At 36.3% G+C, this 20343-nt stretch overlaps 1 protein-coding gene across 4 annotated transcripts in view; it reads right to left on the bottom strand.

Moving 5' to 3' along the window:
• The window catches only part of ADGRB3 (adhesion G protein-coupled receptor B3), a 696748-nt gene that overhangs the window by 126172 nt on the left and 550233 nt on the right, over positions 1–20343 (bottom strand). The window lies entirely within an intron of this gene.

Raw genomic sequence — 20343 nt, forward strand, 5'->3', positions numbered from 1 at the left:
ATGTCAGGCAGTTTCTCCAACTGGAAAATGGGGAATAATAAAAGGATCCACAAGGTTGTTCTAAGAACCAACGTGTAAGAAATTTTAACCACATGAATAAAGAGTTTTCTTGTGGAGGTAGGGCTGGGTGATGCTGTGTAAAGATATTTACATTTTGCTCCGTGGACAACTGACTCTTCCACCTTGTCACCTTGTACAGTCTATTATAAACTACGGGACTCAATCCTGGCTGTGTATCAGTATCACTTGTGATGCTTTTTTTACAACTCTAGTTTCCTGGGCTCAACCCTCAATTTCACAGTGTAAGTCCTAGGACTCACAACTTTAAAAAACTTCCCGGGTTACTCTGATGAGCAGCCAGGTTGAGAACTACTGTATAAGGCAATCAATGTTCCAGCTTATTTGTTCCTGCTGAAAGGCTATTATCTGGACTTTAGCAAGAGACAGAAAGAGAGGGAGAAAGAGAGTAAGACAACTAGTATTTTGGATAGTGATCTTTTACTAGGAGAGAAACCAACAGGACTAGGTTTCTTGAAAAATGACCCACACTTTCCAGAAATGTAATGCATCAATAATACACAAAAAAATAACAAGACCCTGAGAATACTGTAGGACAGCTAGTTTAGAAACAAGTAGATATTTTTCTGGGAACTATGTAAAAATATGTCTTTTAATCTTGAAAACAACTCTCATTACAATTCATTGCTGTTACTTTGTATCTTATAGGATAGCTTGGTATGTGCAGATAGTTCGGATGAGTGCCACCAACAGGCACATTTGTGAGAAGAGCCAGAGGACAGAGCAAGTAGGGGTTCAAGCAGGAGAGTGAGACAGTACAGGCAGCACTCATGTGACTTTTGGAGCAAAACACTCAAGTTATTACATCAATCCAAAAGAAAAGGGGAGAGAAAGAAAACATGCTTGTCTGGGGAGAAAGATGGTCTTAGAACAAAGACACACAGAAAACAAAAAGGATGAAAGATATAGTTAAGAAGATACAGTAATAAAGCCAGAAAGAATAGATTTTTAAGACTGACAGTTCCAGTTAAGACTAATCACACTGAGAGTTTTAGCACATGAAAGCAAAGCCCTGCTGGGCTTGAAATAGCTATGGTTGGTTTCTAGGTGTAAATCTCCTTAGTCTATAGATCACAGATACCCTATTTGTATTTAACTTTTGTACTTCAAGTAAAATAAATTTCCCTAGAGAGATTCTTCCTCACTTTGTAAATTGGCTTTTTCAAGAAATCTTAATTGGATATAGTTTTTGCACAGTGTTTGTCTTTGATTTGGTAAAAAAAAAAAATGGGGAAAAGCAGTGAATACGGATTATAACGTATGTCCCTATCTCCACAGATGAATGTATTCCTGTGTCCGAGGGTATATTGCTCTTGCGGGCCTTTAAGGTTTGGACTCCGGAGCTGGACTGCCTGCCATGAGAGGTAAGGATATATATGGAGTGGGAGGAATATTCTGTTTATATAGAAGATACCTAAATGAGGTTTACCTGGCCATCAAATAACCAGCCAAAGCTGAGGTTCTGTTCTGTTTCTGCTGCCAATTATTTCCTTTGATCAACTATGTCTCAGTTTCCTGCATATTCCATTTGTAAAGTGAGGGTCTTGACTGAAGTTAATCATTAAGACGTTATATGAATTCCTACAGGACATCACATCTACCTCCCTTAGCATTTAGTCTGCCTGAAATTTCACTTACCAAGAAGCATCCCCAAATTTATCAAAAAGCTGACAACTGATCTACCTGCATTTTAAAACAGACTTGAAAATTTGAGAGTTCCAGTTTTAAAGTTTAGCTTCAATTTCTAAACATAGTGAACATACAGACTTACACATGAGGCAAATATGACACGTGTGTCTCTGCTAGATTGTTGCTGCTTCCAGAGAGTACTGTCCAATACTGTGCTGTCAGAAAATGTGAATGCTGCTTGGAGAAACAGTGACTCCACTCATAAGTCAACGAACTTCCTTGTGTCAAATGCAATAGTATTTGGGGGCCATCACATGCAAAAACCTTCCTTCTCACCACCATGATCTTTCAAAGAAAAACCTGAGAGAGATTTTTCTGAAGCATAGCCAATTATATGTCTTAAATACAGCAGATGAATGAGAATGAGGATTTGTATCCCCTATGGGCATCAGTACTTGCATAAAGAACATTCACTGATGTCAGCCATGGTTCTGCACATGTTAGTATGTAAAGAGAGTTGCTTCATTCCCTTGCCTTACAGGCAGTGAACTGAAGAAAGTCAGCAGACTGATTGTGGCTCCCTTTCATACACCCCAAGAGATATTTTTTACTTAAAATAAATGGTACCTACAATTAACCCTAACTTTAGCCTTTATTTTTCAATATATAGATTCATAATACTTCCTGAAACTTTTCCAGTTGACCAAATCCAAAATGACTCCCTTTTGGAGAAATCTGACATCTGTATTTAGAAAAATGCTATCTGTAAAGTCTCAGATACACTATTATATTTAAAACTCAATTGTTGGAATTTTCATAGGGGGTTGATAAGAAAAACTGAGGAACTGCCAATAAATGGTAGAATTTTTTTTGAAACACAGTTAGAAGCAATTAAAAATAACATATCATGCCCATGGTTCTAACCACCCACTGACAAAACCATTTGTGTAAGTAAAGAACTGATATTAATAAGACCAAGGGGAACAAGGATAAAGAAAACATAAAAACTCCTTCTCAAAAGTACTTGTCTTTCACATACCTTCCAAGTCTGCTTATATTTTCTACTGAAAGACTTCTCATTTCTAAAGCGCCAAAATTTTATATATGACTATTTAAAAAATGAAATAAAATGAAGAGTCAGGAGTAAGCAGGCAAATAAAATTATCCTTGTTTCTTTAAGGTAAGATCTCTATGAACTACAGTGATAACTCTAAATAAATACTATTTTCTACAGAAGAAGCCAGAACTTGTATAAGGCCATTGTGTCTTGGATCCCATCCAAAATACACTGACTTAATGACAAGAAAGAGTTGGCTATTCTTGGTCTTTTGTGGCATATTATGCTACTTTTTTCCCCCTAAAAAAGTTAGTCTCACCTTATCCATGTACTCCTGGGAGATATAGAATGCATTATGGGAAAGGCATCCTGACACTGATTGGTAAATGCTTATAACCTGTTAATAAAGATAGACCTTCTAATTTGCCCTACATTGTTTCATAAAACAGGGTATAATACTATATTTATTCCAGCATTAAAAAAATAAATACTAAGGTACATTTGGAATTCTCAACTAACCTTAGATTCTTCCAATTTTGGTCATATTTGGGTATATATTACAGAATTTTCCTTTACTTAAAAGTGTAAAAATGCTGGGGCACCTGGGTGGTACAGTCAGTTAAGCATCTGACTCTTGGTTTAGACTCAGGTCACGATCTCAGAGTTGTGAGATCAAGTCCCACATTGAGTTTCACACTCAGCACAGAGTCTGCCTGGATTCTCTCTCTCTGCTTTCTCTCATTCCCTCTCTAAAAAATAAATAAATCTTTTTAAAAAAGTGTAAAAATGCTTTGGTCTTTGTTGGTGATTTTCAGTTTGGTTGGTTGAAAGAAATGCTACCTAACCTAAACCAAGGATTTACCATGAATGACTAAATATTAGATGTTGTTGTAATAACAGCTTGAAAGATAATTCCATCCCATGAAAGATGAATTCATATATACACATATGTTTATTCATTTAGGGCTTTCATATTTTATGTGGCACTTGAATCAAAGAATAAAAAGGGCTCTTGAATAAAACACTTGAATGATTTCGCTAACCTCTACAATTTTCTAATAGACGTAATAAACATATAGTAATTAGCCTATTTATATAACAATTTCTATTATATTCAGCAACCACTGGATGTGTATTTTAGGGTCAAACCTATTTTCAGTTCTCTACATTGACAGTTCTTCATTCTAGGTGAACTTTGATTCTAAATGAACACCTTAAAGAAGTTTTTCCATTCTGCTCATAAAACCTACAAATCTATTGCAAGCTGAATTTAAGGCATTTCTGAAAGTCTATCAGTTTTAACAGCTTGAAACCTTTTTCTTACAAAAACATGCATTTCCCTGCAGGGTTCTGAAAAGTTTCCCAGCAACACTCATTAAGAGAGGCCACAGCTATAGATTAGCCTTGCTGCTACCATTTTCCTTGTAAAGTGTTTTTTTTTTGGTGACAATTTTCTATTCAGTAGTGCAACTGCATATAATTATTCAAATACAAAAGCCTGTTGTAAAAGAATGTGGAGATGATGGCAAAATCCCCAAAAAGCAAATGAACTGCTATGACTTTAGACACAATTTTGCTGTTCACTGTATTTACTGACAATTACCATTAGGAAGGATTTTTGTGTGAGACACTCAGGGCAGATTTGGTCCATTTGCAGAAGGATAATGTTCCTAAATACAGTTTAGATTGGTTCAGATGTATAATAAAAATAATTCACATCTTTGGTATGCTGATGTATCATCACTAAATTATTGGGAGAAAATACAATAGCTACTGTTAATGTCTACATTTTAATACAGGGCCCAGGAAAATCAGAATATATGAATAAAACAAATGGTGGTCTAAGATGGAGTTTATGGAAATTGCAATAAAAATACTGGACAAGGAAAGAAAATCCTTTTTTTTTTTTTTTTGGTTCTAGATCAGAATCCTAAACTCAGAGCTGTAAGAAAATTAAAGATGGTTTCTCTTTAACTCCTCCCAGTGGAGTCCAACACTCCCCTTGCTCCACCCTCAGCCATCCAACCTGCACCAAACATATATACATATATTTGCATTTTCCTGCTAAGAAAATTGGTGCTGAGAGAGGCTGATGGCTTACCCAAGATAACCTTCAGTTTAGTGACAGGGTTAGGATTTGAGACCAGGACCCTTGTGCTATGCCAAGTTGACCTGAATAGGGTCCAGAAGGAAGTCTTAATACTGAGACAAAGTAAATGGATGTATTTCTGTTCTGAGGAATGCTGCTCTCCTTCCTCTTGTACTCCTTAAAGAAAGGCAAATGCACTTGTAGCAGAGGCCTATTACTTATGCGCGTATGAATTACTGATTTCGGGAAGATAGGACACTAAAGCCTAGTGAGATGTATGGGAGTATATAGCTTCACTATGTAAAAACAGACACAAAATATTTTTCCAGAAGCTATATTCATCCAATCTGGTCTACTGTGCACTAACAAGACAGGAAACATTAAAAAATTCAGTTTGACTCTCAGTATGTCCCTTCCTCACATCTTCTATCCCATCATAAGAGAATTATAAAAACGAAAAATCTGTAACTGAGCACAAACCATATCACACACATAAACATACACACATATATACACACATACGATCTTGTGTATTAAAAAATGCTTTATACAAGGAAGCCCTATTTGGAAGAGATGATGTTTGGTCATGTGAAGTTGAATTAAACAATATTTTTTTAACTTCTAGTTAACGTTTTTCCAGTCTCTACTGGCAATTTTGTACTATGGCTTGTTATAACCTAAACAGTAACTCAGCCGGAAGAATTCCATTATTTATTTCTATTCTCAGATATACTCAATGCCTTCTTTACACTCGATTCCATTAGTACAATGTGCATATATAATATCTGCTGGATTATACTCTATGGCACTATTGCAAATAGAGAAGTAGGGGAAAAAACAATTAACGTGTTCTTGTTTAAACTTTACAAGGTTAAAACTAACCATATGTTCTTGAACACAGGCACGGGAGAAACCATTAAAGACGTGCAGTCGGAGGGCTGACAAATTGGCTGCAACAAGGCTAGTTATTGAAAACTTGTAAGCTATCTATTACTTAAAATTATTCCCCATGTAGGCCCAGCTCTTGTTGAATCTCATCTGCTTGGAGCTAAGAACTTGCATTAATTTACACTGTACTGACTCATTTTCTTATTAAGCAAATTTGAAATGATATGATATTTCTGGCTTTGCTGGATTTCTCTCTCTTAATATCTTGTGCTTTTCTCCAGGAAGGTCAAAGAGTTTAATATTAATCTTCACAACATTGCTGTGGTATATTCTTATCCTTATTTGACATACAGTAAAGCTGAGGTAAGTAGAAGATTACATGAAATAGACTAACACAGGAGCGGTACTGACAGGCAAACTTCAGCCTTCTATTTCTTAGCTTACCCACCTTTCTATTTTCTGTTGCAAGAACCAGGATGCCTATCAGAATCACCTGTGGAGTATTTTCAATCAAGTCACGCAATTCCTGAGAACATAGAATCTGGAGGGGGGTGCAGGAAGGTGGACTGAAAACTCTCCATGTGGTTCTAAATGCCTGTCTCCTTTACCCTGGTTGAGAACCACTACTGTCTTAGTATAGCTTCCCAATATATGCACTTTGGTTCTTAAATATATTTCCCTTTATAAGTCATCCTTTTTAAAATGTTTATCCGATTATAACAATTTAATAATTCCTACTCCGGGACCCTGGATTCTACACCGTTTAGTCTTTAGAAAAATAGTTGTGAGAGCTAACATTTTTGACACATAAAGACAGTTCATTTCTTGAATGACTTTGTAATTTTTCCTTTGTTAAATGCATTAACTTAATCTGGTATTTTCATACCCATCACAATTTCCAACTGTTTTTCACTTCTAGATACATGTGGATTCAACATGCAAACATTTCTTAGGTTGCCAAGTTATCCCTTTTACCAGTAATCTATGAAAAGGACACTGATACTACATATTATTCATGTCCCCCTTCGAGTTCCAAGGAAAAGAAATAATCATGACAGGCTGGGATTTTTGAAAGTAGAAAAATCAGCTCCTTTCCATCAACATGATTCTTAACTCTGAAAATTGCTAGCTTTCCTCTCATCCCCAAGAATTCCTTTACTGACCTTAGAATTCTCCCTTCTAGTAGAAATATTGTCTTTTCTTTAATCCTTCTCTGTGACTACAATTCCATCTCTGCAAATGGAGCTTAAGCATATTCTTTATATTGCTAGCTACAGAGATTTCATTCAAATTCCCCTCTTTTCCAGCAAATGGGCTCTGGAAGCTTAACAAGGATCCTCTTCATAGCTGGCCACGACATTGGGAAAGCTGCACAAATATATTTCAGCATCTCCACTATAGAATTACAACCACATCTCTACAAATAGATAGGTCTGCCAACGAGCATTAAAGATACTGTGATGAGCTACCCTGCATGATACCCTGAAGAATCTAGTTTTCCCTTGATGTGCATAGCTAAGCTCTATTATCACCAAAAGAAATTACAAGTGGGTATCCAGGGCAGAATGTACACTGAAAATGTACTTCTCTCACAAAATTCACACCATCTCCCTTTGAGGCCCTAATGCAGACCAGTCAACTAAATCTTGAACATGATCAGCAGACAAAATGGAAGATAATTAACTTTTCCCCCATCTGTGTATTGCGTTTTGCCATTTGTTTTCAATTGAGTTTATCACCACTTACTAGCAGTGGAAATAGGTAAACAGTATTTTGTTTACTTCAGATGGCACTTTTTATTTACAACCAATAGCTAGTGAAGCCAAATGAGAGGACTGCCAGATGCAGGATTTGCAGGGATGCAAATAGATACAGGATAGAACATAAACACATTTCAGAAAAAAAATATTAGTCCTTGTTGAATAAGGAAAGACACTCAACAAAGAAAATCTGGGAAATGATTATAAGATTTATAACTTTAGGATTTAATGATAAAAAAATGCACCATTTTTTTCTCGACAAGATAGAAACTAAAAGAGATAATAACAGAAATAGTTATGCTACATACTCATGTTTCCACGTCATTGATAGTCTCCCAGAGCTGTTTAGAAAAGCTTTCAAATAGTAAAACACGATTTAAATACAACAGGATTGTTCTCCGTATTTGAAAAAAAATAACATCCCCATGCTATTAGTTTATTATTAAAAAGGACCAGGGTCTATTAATGGCACATTGGTAATTGTCTTATTTTAGTTTTTGAACAGCAATTTTCATTATGTTTGCATTAATAAGCAAAAGAGTGGCTGTTTTCAGATATTTGGATGTTGACCAATTTAAAGGAAGCCAAACACAGAATACTGCCTATACATTTAAAAAAACAAACAAAAACAAAAACAAAAAAACCCCAAAAAACCTTGTCAGTGAAATTTGAAACAAATGGTTTCTAGAGAGAATATTCACTGATGGGCTTTAAAACTTGTTCTCATTCATTGGAAGTGAAGTCAGAGGTGGTTTACTTGGCATAAATTCTATTCCTTGTGCTCTCTTTTTCCCCTTAATTTGAGAAATAGTTTTTGCTCCCATATAAGAAGTGTGCCACCAGCCTCTGATTTCCTGGAGTGGAGCACAGCTGCTTACTCTCTACCTCTCTACAAATACTTCCCTTGTGTATACTTAGTCATAAAGAACATAAAGAGACATGGCTACATGCCTGAAGAGAACGTGGTCCATGAACTTTTGATCTTAGACACAATTTTGCTCTCAGCTGGTAATTAACAAGCTCAAGAAATTTAAGAAAACAAATTAAGTCTGTGTATGTTTTGGTAGAAATATATAGCATTTTTAAAAAGTTCCACTTTTTAAAGAAAATGTATTTAGGAACTAATCAAGTAAAAAGCCCCAAAAGAGTGAAGGATTGGAGGACAACAAAAAGGAAGGGAAAAATCGCTTGGAACAGAATATTTTCCCTAGAGAAGGATATACATTGCCCTTCGGACTCCTGATTCTCTTCCACTTTTTCTTCAACTTAAAACATGAGCATTATGTCATAGCCCAAAGGAACACCACAATTAGTGATGTCCCCCTTCTTTCCCAGTAACCTTATCTAATTGGTCATAAAACCTTTATGATTCTATTTCATGAAGCAGAGCCATACCCAGGGCCACTAACTTCACGGTTATTGAAAGCAGATATCGTTCTAGACAAAAGCATCTAGACAAGGAGTCTAGAGTAGACAAAATAATCTTGAAAAAGAATGAAGTTAGAGAATTCAAATTTTCTGATTTCTAGACAATATTTTTTTCAAAGCAATACAATGGGGAAAAAAATCTTTTCAACAAATGGTGCCACAACAATTGGATATCTATGTGGAATGAAATGAACTCCAACCCATACCTCATATCACACACACAAAAATAATTTGACATATGACAGATCTACATAAAAGGCAAAACTATAAGGCTTATAGAAAATGATATGGAAGAATATCTTCATGACCTTAAGGAGTATGCAAAGATCTCTTTCTTATAGAGAACTCACAAAACACAAAGAGAAATATGATAAAGTACACTTCACAAAATTAAAAACTACTCAGCAAAAGATGCCATTAATAAAAATGCAAAAGTAAGCCACAGAGAAAATATGTAGGTATAATGTCATATATATGAAATATTATACATATATATATTTTTTAACACAAAAGACTTGTATCCCAAATACATTTCAAAAACCCCTTATAAAGCAGTAATAAAAAGACAAACAATCCTATTTATTAAGGGAGGAAAGACTTGAACAGAGACTTCCAGCAATGGACATAAAAGGGCCTATAAGCACATGAAAAGATGCCAAACCTTATTAGCTATTAAGAAAATGTAAATTAAAATGTTGGCAAAGATATGGAACACTGAACTATCACAGATTGCTGGTTAGCGTATAAGACAGTACAATAATTTTGGAAATCTGTTCAGTTTTTTTTTTTTTTAAGTTAAAAATACTATAACTTGCCTTTAACCCAGTAATTCTACTCCTAGGTATTTACCCAAGAGAAATAAGAATATATGATCATAGAAAAATTTGTCCATGTAGTTTAAAGCAGCTTTATTCACAGTAACAAAAAAATTGCAAACAATCTGAAGCCCTACCATTTGGAGGATGGATCAACAAACTGTGTTACACTCATACAAGAGAACAATCCTCAGCAATGTAACAGAATTAACTAAGAATACACACACGGTATCGCTGCATCTCAAAAATATACTGAATGAAAAAAGCCAGACCAAAAAGGTACTCATAGGATTCCATTTATATGAAATTCCTAAACAGACAAAACTGATGTATGAGGACAGAAATCAGAGCAATGGTGGCCACGGGGGACAGGGGTTGCCTCGGAGAGAGCAGGGATAACTTTCTAGAGTGATGGTAATGTTTCATATCTTGATTGTGGTATTGGTTACATAGGTACGGGTTGGTGAAAACTCATCACATGATTCATTGTGCATTTCACTGTATGTAAATTTAACCTCAATTAAAAGTTTATTGTATGCCAGTTTGTTGTGTCCTAGATGTAATTATACTTGATCCTCATAACATCCCTCCCCACTGCTTGATTAGAAAAGAACAACAACATGATTTCTCTCATCTATGGAACATAAGAACTAGGATGATCGGTAGGGGAAGAAAGGGATAAAGAAAGGGGGGGTAATCAGAAGGGGGAATGAAACATGAGAGACTATGGACTATGAGAAACAAACTGAGGACTTCAGAGGGGAGGGGGGTGGGGGAATGGGTAGGCTGGTGATGGGTAGTAAGGAGGGCACGTATTGCATGGTGCACTGGGTGTTATACACAACTAATGAATCATCGAGCCTTACATCGGAAACCGGGGATGTACTGTATGGTGACTAACATAATATAATAAAAAATCATTAAAAAATAAAAAAATAAAATTAAAAAAAAAAAATGGGCCAAGAACCAAATAGACATTTTTCTAAAGAAGACACACGAATGGCCAGCAGGTACATGAAAAGATGATCAATATCACTAATCATCAAGAAAATGAAAATCAAAACCACAATGAGCTATGACCTCATCCTGTTAGGATGATTATTATGAGAAAGATAGGAGATCAGTGTTAGCAAGGGTGTGGAGAAAAGGGAACACTTGTATACTGTTGGTGGGGATGTAAATTGGCACAGTCATTATGGAAAACAGTATGGAGGTTCTTAAAAAATCAAAAATAGGGACACCTTGGTGGCTCAGTTGGTTAAGCGGTGGCCTTTGGCTCGGGTCATGATCCCAGAGTCCTGGGATTGAGCCCCATGTCAGGCTCTGCTCAGTGGAGCCTGCTTGTCTCTCTCCCTCTGCCTGCTGCTCACCCTGCTTGTGTGCGTTTGCTCTCTTGCTCTCTGTCAAGTAAATAAATAAAATCTTTTAAAAAAATTAAAAAAAAAAAAAAAGAAAAGAACAACAACAGAAAATTAGACATTTGCTTCATTCAATGAAAAATATTTAATGGGTGCTTGTTGCTATGTGCCAGGTACTGTGCTAGGCACTAGGTATGTAGTATAAATTAAGTAGAGAATGTCCCTTTCCTTCTGAACTTAAATAAAAATAAAATGACCAATTAAGAAATGGTTATAAAGAAAATAATGGGTTCCCTGAGAAACAGTAACAAGAAAACTACTGTAGTGTTTTGACTTGGGGGGAATGGGATTTCAGGAACGTCTTCTCTGAAAAGGACATGTATAAGTTAACCAGGCTAGCCTAAGAATAAAAGAAGATGAACTGTGGCAGAGGGAGGAATATGTAAGAAAGCCCTGAGGTGGGGGAAAGAGTTGTATGCTAGGCAAAGGATATAATTGATGGGATACTTTTGTAAGTGCCGTTGCTAATAATTGAACCAGGACAAGAGGCACAAACCAGGCATATGGTCACCTGGCTGATGGCTTATTAGCTACTTCTATAGTGATTCTAGTGGAAGGCCAGCATGACGGGAATACAGTGAAAAGAAAAGTAATGAATATGAGGTGGTGAGGTGGGAGAAGTACTTAGAGACCAGGTCATTTAGGAGCTTGTGGGCCATGTTATGGGTTTTGGACTTCATTCCAGGTGTAAGAGAAACTTATTATTAATTAATTAAACTTATTTTAATTGAAGGGTTAAACTTATTTTAATTGAAGAGTTAAACTTATTTAATTGAAGGGTTTTAAGCAGACAAGTGTCATGATCTGATTTACATTTACAATTTAAAAAGATAACTAGGCTGGTGTGTGGAGAATGGTTAAATAACTCGACAAATGGTACATGGCCAGTAAATGGTAAAGCTTAAAAACTCTTCATTTAGAATAAGCGACACTCCCATCACACCTGGAATGATGCGCCAGGTTACAGCAGATCCTCCACCCCAATCAAACCTTCAGATGACTGTTACTCTCACGTTTGGACTGCAGCGTCGTGAGAGATGCTGAGAGAGAACTGCCCGGTAGATCGCTCCCAAATCCCTGACTCATAGAAACTGTGAGGATTATATTTCCTTTTATGGCACTAAGTTTAAGGTAATTTGTTATGCAGTAATAGATAATACAGATTTTCTATTCCATTTCTATAAACAGTGTTCTTTCTTAAATATAGAGGATTCACTTTGTAACTTTATTTTGAAAGTTAGGAGAATACGTAACGAAAGTTTCTGAACAGAAAGAAATAATAAGTAAATGAGAAAGAAAATGAGAAAAATAGAATTAATTCATATTTTGTAAAAGCCATATGTGGCATTCCTACCCATTAGGAAAAATCATTTTGAAATACAAATAAAATGTAATTAACAAGAAGAATGTAAAGTACACAAGGATAAGATTCATTTGAAATCCTTTCTAGTCCTAATTGTGTGCATATATTGATGTATCATGTACCAAAGAAACATCCATCTATAGAGATATATAAAAACTATGTATATTGTAGTTTAACACAGAATGCATAAACAGGCCTTCATCATGAATATTCATGAATTAAAATTTGTCATTGTATTTTTCCTGTTAATCATTTCTTCTTTATATTACAATCGAAACCTTAATCTTTGATTCAGTACACTAGCAAACTAGGATGACTATAAATATTTTAATTTACTCCCTTTGAATTTCATACATCTTAAATTTCGTAGTTAAGAACTAGATTCAACTCAGTCATATGGCTACTTCTTTCTTTAAGGTTTAAAATTTAAAATTAACTGGCTAGCATCACAAAAGGAGTGAAAACCAGAATTTAATCTTCAAACATGTTTATTTTTTTCTGGTAACAGGCATTAGTGTTTGTGCTTTAGTTCTGAAGTTTATCATAGCAATGATTAGAATATACATAATAATAATAATACAGCTTTTAGGAAAAGTGAGGACCAGAGGCTGAGAGGCTAAAAGAAAAAAAAAAAAAGAACTGTTCTGTCTATGGATGATTTTAGTGAAGAATTAGCTGGACTCTGCCATCCCTATTTTCTGTGTCAGATGTTACTTTTCTGCCCAAGACTGTCAGGTGAGAGACTTTTTTTAATAGGAGCTTTAACATTTATGGCTGAACGTTAAGAAGTTTTCTTCTACAAAGAGGCCAGCTTTGTTGTCTCATGCACTGGGCATTTGTTACCCGCTTTTAGCTTCTTCAATTCATAAAATGCCCTGTTTGGTTGAGAGTGATTTGATTCATGGTTTATTTTAATTTTTATATACTGGTAACTAATAGTCACCATATGTGAAGAAATTCTGTTTAGTTCTTGCTTCCAAGGAAGGAATTCAAAGTGTTTTTCACTTCCTTTTTATCTCTGCAGAAGCCTTTTCAGAAACTGCTAAGGTCTCCTGTTCTAGTTCTGCAGGCTACACAGACTAAACTTGGGTAGATAACTTCAGAACTGAAGGGCATTTTTACATAAAACCATCACCCTAAAAATGGCCTGTCCTCACCTTACATTATAGTTCTTTTCTCTAAATCCAACCACATCCGTTTCTTTATGTGTAGGGCTACTTTTGAGCGACAACAGCAAAATTGAGTCACTGTGACAGAGATGGTCTGACCCACAAAACCTAACATCTTCACTATACAGCCCTTTACCCCAAAAACTTGCCAACCCTTGAATTAGATCCTAAAGTATTTGTGAAAGGAGTTCTCTCTTATACTCTCCACCAATCTCACACTGAGACAAATTTTGTCTTGGTCAATGATCTTCAGTAATAACCTCAATCCTCCTCTCTTCATCCCACATTCACCTTAGAGAGATATAGCCTCAAAGTTAGTATAATGGGTCATTGAAAACTCTATTATAATCTTATCTCAAGGGCCTTTGAGTTTTGTGAGAATATGGGATTTAAAATAATTCACTTTATGTGGTTTTTTTTTAAGCACTTTAGTACTTTACCATGTATTCAGAATCCTCATAAACATTATCAGCTCTAATCATACAACATGGCTCCCTTGCTGACATTAGCCAAACTTCTGACCAGTTCATATTACGTACTGAGAAGAGGGAGGGTGAGAAGACATACATACAGAGAAATTTTTAATTTCTCTATTGGCTTGATTCTAGGGGAGAAAAACAGATAATCTTCAACCTTTTTACAGACACATTGAGAGTCACTTAAGTTCTCAAATTCTTTCAGATATTCCTGAATCCAGATAAAATCCAATTCAACTCAATCATCTCTCATCAAAGGAAGGTCTCAAAAATGTTCTGTAAGTCTTTAGTGTTTTCCTCAACTTTTTTCTCTCATCATAAAACAACAACATTAACATAAAAAAAATTGACCTAGGTTGCAATTATTTCAAATAGGGTCCTAATGTTGAAATGGCTGTACTCCTGTTATATTATCCTTAGTTTAAGAGCCACAGCTTGCTTCATTGATTCATTCAACATTTATTAATTTCATACCACGTATAAAATAAGTACTAATACTAGTGGTTTCAAAGCCTAGAAACAAGAGGAAAAACACCCCCTTTGAGAATCACAGTACGGTGGGCAAGACTGATCAGAAAATGAATAGTTACAGAATAATGTGATTGGTGCTGACAACAGAGATATATACCATGTACTATGGAAGCAGAAAGGAGTACTGGCAGACTTCACTAAGAAGATTTACATAAGCCAACTCCTAAAAGGTGACAGGAGTTTATGAGGCAAAGTAAAAATAAGTACAGAGGCACAGGGCAAGAGTGACTCCAGTGGACATGGGACACCCTGGAAAGCACAGAGACAGCTCTTCTCCCCCAGCAGAGAGAAGAAATGGAAGACCAAAGCCCTTCTAGAGGCTGTCTCATCCTGGAGAGAGAAGGCTATTTTTATAACTCATCTACCCAGAAGGAATGCCCTTTTACTTCCCATGAAGTCAGTTTCTGTACTAGCGATAGTTCTGAATGTCAGTGATGATCAGAAAATGCAGTTAATCTCATGAGTCCTACAGACCCACTGTAGAGTTTGAAGCTGGGGAATGGCATAATCAGGCATTTACTTTTTATTTAAATTTAAGGTATTTTTCACAGTAGAATGAAAGAAGAGATTACACAAACAAAAGCTCAATGAGTAGACCAAAGTTAAAAGAATGTTATGGTAGTCCAACTGAGAAATCATGAAAGCCAGTTCCAAAGTGAGGGTGGCGAGGATGGAGACCAGGAATTGGCCACATCAAGGAGTCTCTTTATATTGTCTGGAGAACAGTTCTGCCGCTAGAGGATGAACGAACAAAGGTAACCAGAATAGGCCTAGCACGGGGCATCTGGGTGGTTCAGTCGGTTAAACATCTGCCTTTGGCTCAATTCATGATCCCAAAGTCCTGGGATGGAGTCCCAAGTCAGGCTCCCTGCTTAGCCTGCTTCTCCCTTTTCCTTTGTCCCTCCCCCTTCTCCTTCTCTCTCTCTCTCAAATAAATAAATAAATAAAAGCTTAAAAAAAGAAAAAGGAATAGGTCTGGTATCTCCAGAGCAACTCCCCCCAGCACTGAAGCCTGAGATTTATGATCTGCTCCCCCTGCTGAATGAATGCTCACACTGGGACTTTCGCCCAGCTTTGTAGTTTGACCTAAGAACACACACTGAGTGTGTAAACTGGCACTCATGGTTATCTGGCTCCTGATATCTCAAACCATTTCAGTAACTCCTTATTGTCAAATAATTCCACTTTCATTTTCTTTGCTTGTTTCAAACTGATCCTTCATATTGATCTTTTGCCCTGTTTTGAAATGGACTTTGATAATGTGATTTGACTCCTACCACACAAAACTAGAAATGTATCATCAGGGGATAAGAAGATTAAAGCATACTGTCACTTTGTGAACAAAATAATCCTTCCGTTGCTGGGAGCCTGGGAAAATCAGGAAACTAACCAACCATTCTGTTCCCTGGTTAGATAAAGGTTTTTGGGAATCTAGAAGAGCCTTGGCAGAATTAGAAAGATACCTCAAAAGGGCTCAAATGAATCACACATAAGCTTATTGCACTCAAATCCTTTTACAAACATCATAGCAAGTCAATAAATTAGATTTTAATAAATCTAAATAGGAAGCTTTAGCTTCAGCCATTAGTATCGCACACACATTTGAGACATAATAAACATACATTTGGGACATTATTGGCAGGAAATGAGTTCTATGAGAGGAATTATGAATAAGCACATTTCTTCTGAAGATTATGAACATTATTTTCCATGACTTATCAAGTGAGAAGTTCCACATTTGCTAGGTTTCAGAGTCTCCTTAACTAAAACCCAGGAACCAGATCACCTTGAAATATGCCATCAATCACTTAGAGCTTAGAACAGGCCCCAGGAAAATAGTCCTTATCACCATACTGGCTTAGATTCTGCCTACAGTGGGAAACCTTAACCCTTATAAAATTAACTACAGCTATTAGCTTCAGAGGTATAGGCCCAAATGGTGGACTCAAATAAATGCATGTACTCATTCATCCAATAAATACTATATATTGGCAAAATTTGAAGAATAAATGTAACCTAGCCCTGCCTTAAGAATAGTCTGGTTAGAAGCGGGTAATACAATAGAAGATTCTAAGTATGCACTGGAAATCATGGAGCCCCAGAACCAGTGTACCTAAGAGTAGAAGACAGAGAAGGGTTTCCTACACAGGAAAGGACTGAGCAGTGTCAGAGAATGAAGATGTTTGGAAAGTCCGGCTGAAGGGTAGCAAGGAACAAGAATCCATAAAATAATTTTGAAAAACTGTAAGCAGTGTGATGTTGCTGGTGTGATTAAAGTCAGTAAGAAAGAATGAGAATGGAGAGGTCAACATTAGGTCATGTCCAAGGTCTCTCGAGTTTTGTAAGCTACAGAACTCTTTCTCAATAAAATTTATTTCTGAGCCCCAATATATTAATGCAAGAAAATCAGTGAACAGAAACCTTCATAGATAGACAAAACATTTTTCACTGCTTGTGTCTGAGCAGTTTGAAAACCACTCTGTAAGGAGGTGACCAGCAGCAACAAATATACAGGGAAGTCAAGTGGTCAGATTTGACTTTTCACTCCATGACTTGGGCTACGAAGATAGTGTGTTTAATGATGCTGGAAGTGGTAGACCACCGAAGATGATCAGTACCTGACAGAAGAAAAAGCTGGCTTTGAGAAGAATTTAAGGGTGCAACTGGCACAGGAGGGGTGACTTACTGGATCCACTAGGTGAGGGAGGAGGAGACATTAAGGTTCACTCCTAGACTCCCAGCTTAGGTAACTGGGTTGGAGCCCACAGGAAATATGTTCAATTTATATATAATGTGTTGGATTACGGAGCAGGGACACAAATGGTGAATTTGGTGGTGAGCAGAAATTTGGACAAGAGGAAATATGAAGCTCAGAAGAGAAGTATAAATCAGATGCACACCTGGGAGTCATCATTATCATCATCTCCATAATCACAGCTACTGTTTACGGAATGCTTTAAGGCGCTTCATAGGTACCACCTCATATTACCTTGACAACACCACTATAAGGGAGGCCTTAACAAGAAGTTAAGGTCCAGAGAGACTGAGTATCATACTCAAGATCATATAACCAGGAAATAGCAGGCTTAGGGTGCTTAGGTCTGTCTGTCTGAAAATGCCTATTCGACCATCACCACCCACGAGATGGTTCTCTCCAGGACGGCATGCAGAGCACTGAATCTCAAGAGGAGGGGCAGACTATTTCAGAGGGTACCAGGAGGGGCAGAACGGGTAGCTGAAAATAAACATTCAATATTCCTCCTCAGAAACTGAACACATACACATTCAGAGGCCACAGATGTAGGTAAATGCTGAAGAATCTGGGTCTCCAGCAAAAGAAAGTCATGGAAGATATAGGTGCATTAGAGGGTGTTTCACCCAATTAAAGGTATTCAAATTCAAGATTTTATTTCTAAAAAAACATCCTGACAACACAAAAACATCCTCCATTAGAATGACCACTGCCTTTTAGTTTGGCCTATCTTTCCTAACTATCTGTATACAAACTACAGAACAAAAACAACATTTTATAAAAGGTAAATAAACATGAGATGAAGAAAAAAAGCTTCGTAGAGTACTGACTCTTAAAAAGTGCTCCAACAAAGAGAATTTTTGTATTTTTTGTAAGACGGAATTAAAAGACATAGCTCATTATATAATTCAATGGTCCATACATAAAGAAACATGAGGTAAATTCCTCCTAAGCAGTGCTAAGGAAATGTTTACCCATTTGAAATAATTTGGAAAGCCCCCTTTGATATGTCAATGAGAACTTTTGCCGGGTTTCTTAAGACTATAGTGTCTAACTTTGCCTTCTCACAGTTGATTATTACTTTCAAATACTTAACTTTTAGGATGTCTTTTTAGGATGCCTATAATTTATAACACTTTGGTATTCTCAGAATGATACTACATATGTGCCAGTTAGTGTAACCTTTAATTGTAGGAGCTGTCCAGGAATGCACACAACAGGGTAGTCAGCTGACACTATATTCAAAATGGCCATACTCCAGAGGTGGCAACTCCCAAGTCCTTTTGATCTAGGTGGATTTGTCCACACTCAACACTTGAGTCATCAAACTGAATATAAAAGATTGGTCTTTACTGATGAACTACTATCTGGTTAATCACTATAGTGGGTGTATTAACGGGCTCCCTTTGATGACAATAAAGGCTCAGGGATATGTGGATTAGCGAATATTGTTAAACACTTCTTACTCGTGATGTGACTGTATGAAAGATTTCATTGACACCTATATCCAGCATGTCTTAGAGATGGGGACCACAATTTTATTCCCAGTCATTGTGTGTCTAGACATTAAAAGTAGGAGGATTTCTGATTGCATCATGGTGACTAAAGGACACAGAAGACTGCTTCTAAAGTGTTGCTATGCCCACCTCAAGTGAATGTTGCAAACACCGTGTGGTCAAAGTGTCTAAAATGACAAAGATCTAGGATTTTCCCTGAGCTTATAAAACAGGTTTGTTCCCGATATGCTAATAAGTGTTTATCTAAAAAATATCTAACTGTGTGATAGAATCTGGACTTGACTTGCTTTCATTATAACCTGGTAGGGAGGCTGTGGGAGAGAATTTATCTCTTGGTATTTTAAACTTCTTGGGTGGCTACTATTGTCTCCCCCCCCCCCAAAGAAAGGAAAGAGTTTTGCCAAATTAGGCTTTCATCAATTAAAAAGCATATTATGAAGCCTTTAATATGATAAATCATTTCAAAGTTCTTTCAGAAAGAAGCAGATATATATTTCATGATTAAGAAAACCATATTCTGAATATATGTTTTCAAAATAATCTTTGTTTTCTGCAAAACAGTAGGACCAAAAATAGTCTACACAGTTTAAAGAAAAATTGCATACTTCTTCACAAATTCTTCAAAAACAAACAACATTCCAGTGATATAAGAACATCCTTGCTGAAATTACACAAAGATATCAATGGGCAATGACCCTTTATGAGACTATTTGAAATATAACGATATGAGTTATCAGTAAATTTTATAAATGTATCTTAAGAGATATAAGAAATTGCACTTGATTTCTAACTTTGCTTCTAGCAACTGAATCTACAGCTTAAAGATCTGAATACCTCATTTTAAACAATGCATTTCAGCTTGCTTCTCTCCTAACTCAAAAGAAATACTCAGTAGTGAGACAACAGAGTCAATTATATTTCAACAAGCAGTTCAGAGAAAGACCCCGATAAAACACTTCAAAACGATTCTGGACATCAGCACCAAATACCTGTTTTCACGCAAACTAACCATGACAACTCTCAGAGGCAGTACCAAGTAACTTGTTCATCAAGAAGCTTTCTCACATGTTTCCATTTTTCCAAATGTGGAATACTAAAGCATCCGTCAAAACTTACCAGGGAAGTCAGAGACAGGAATCTGATCAATTATAAAATGCCCACAGCAGCAACGGGGTCCTACACACTACCTAAATAAAATACTGGAGCCCGTGATCAATATTTTACCCTTTTAAAATACTTTCCTGGAGGTTATACAGATCATAAGTTTATACAGAGGATACATTTTGTATTTTTTCTTTCCCTTTTTAAAAAATCACTAATCCCAAATACAGTCAGAAAGGTATAGCTTTCACATACTGCTATTTCACATTTAA

Source organism: Ursus americanus, chromosome 29 (assembly GCF_024610735.1).
Source record: "Ursus americanus isolate L20-20 chromosome 29, mUrsAme1.1.p, whole genome shotgun sequence".
In the NCBI taxonomy this organism is placed as follows: Eukaryota; Metazoa; Chordata; class Mammalia; order Carnivora; family Ursidae; genus Ursus; species Ursus americanus.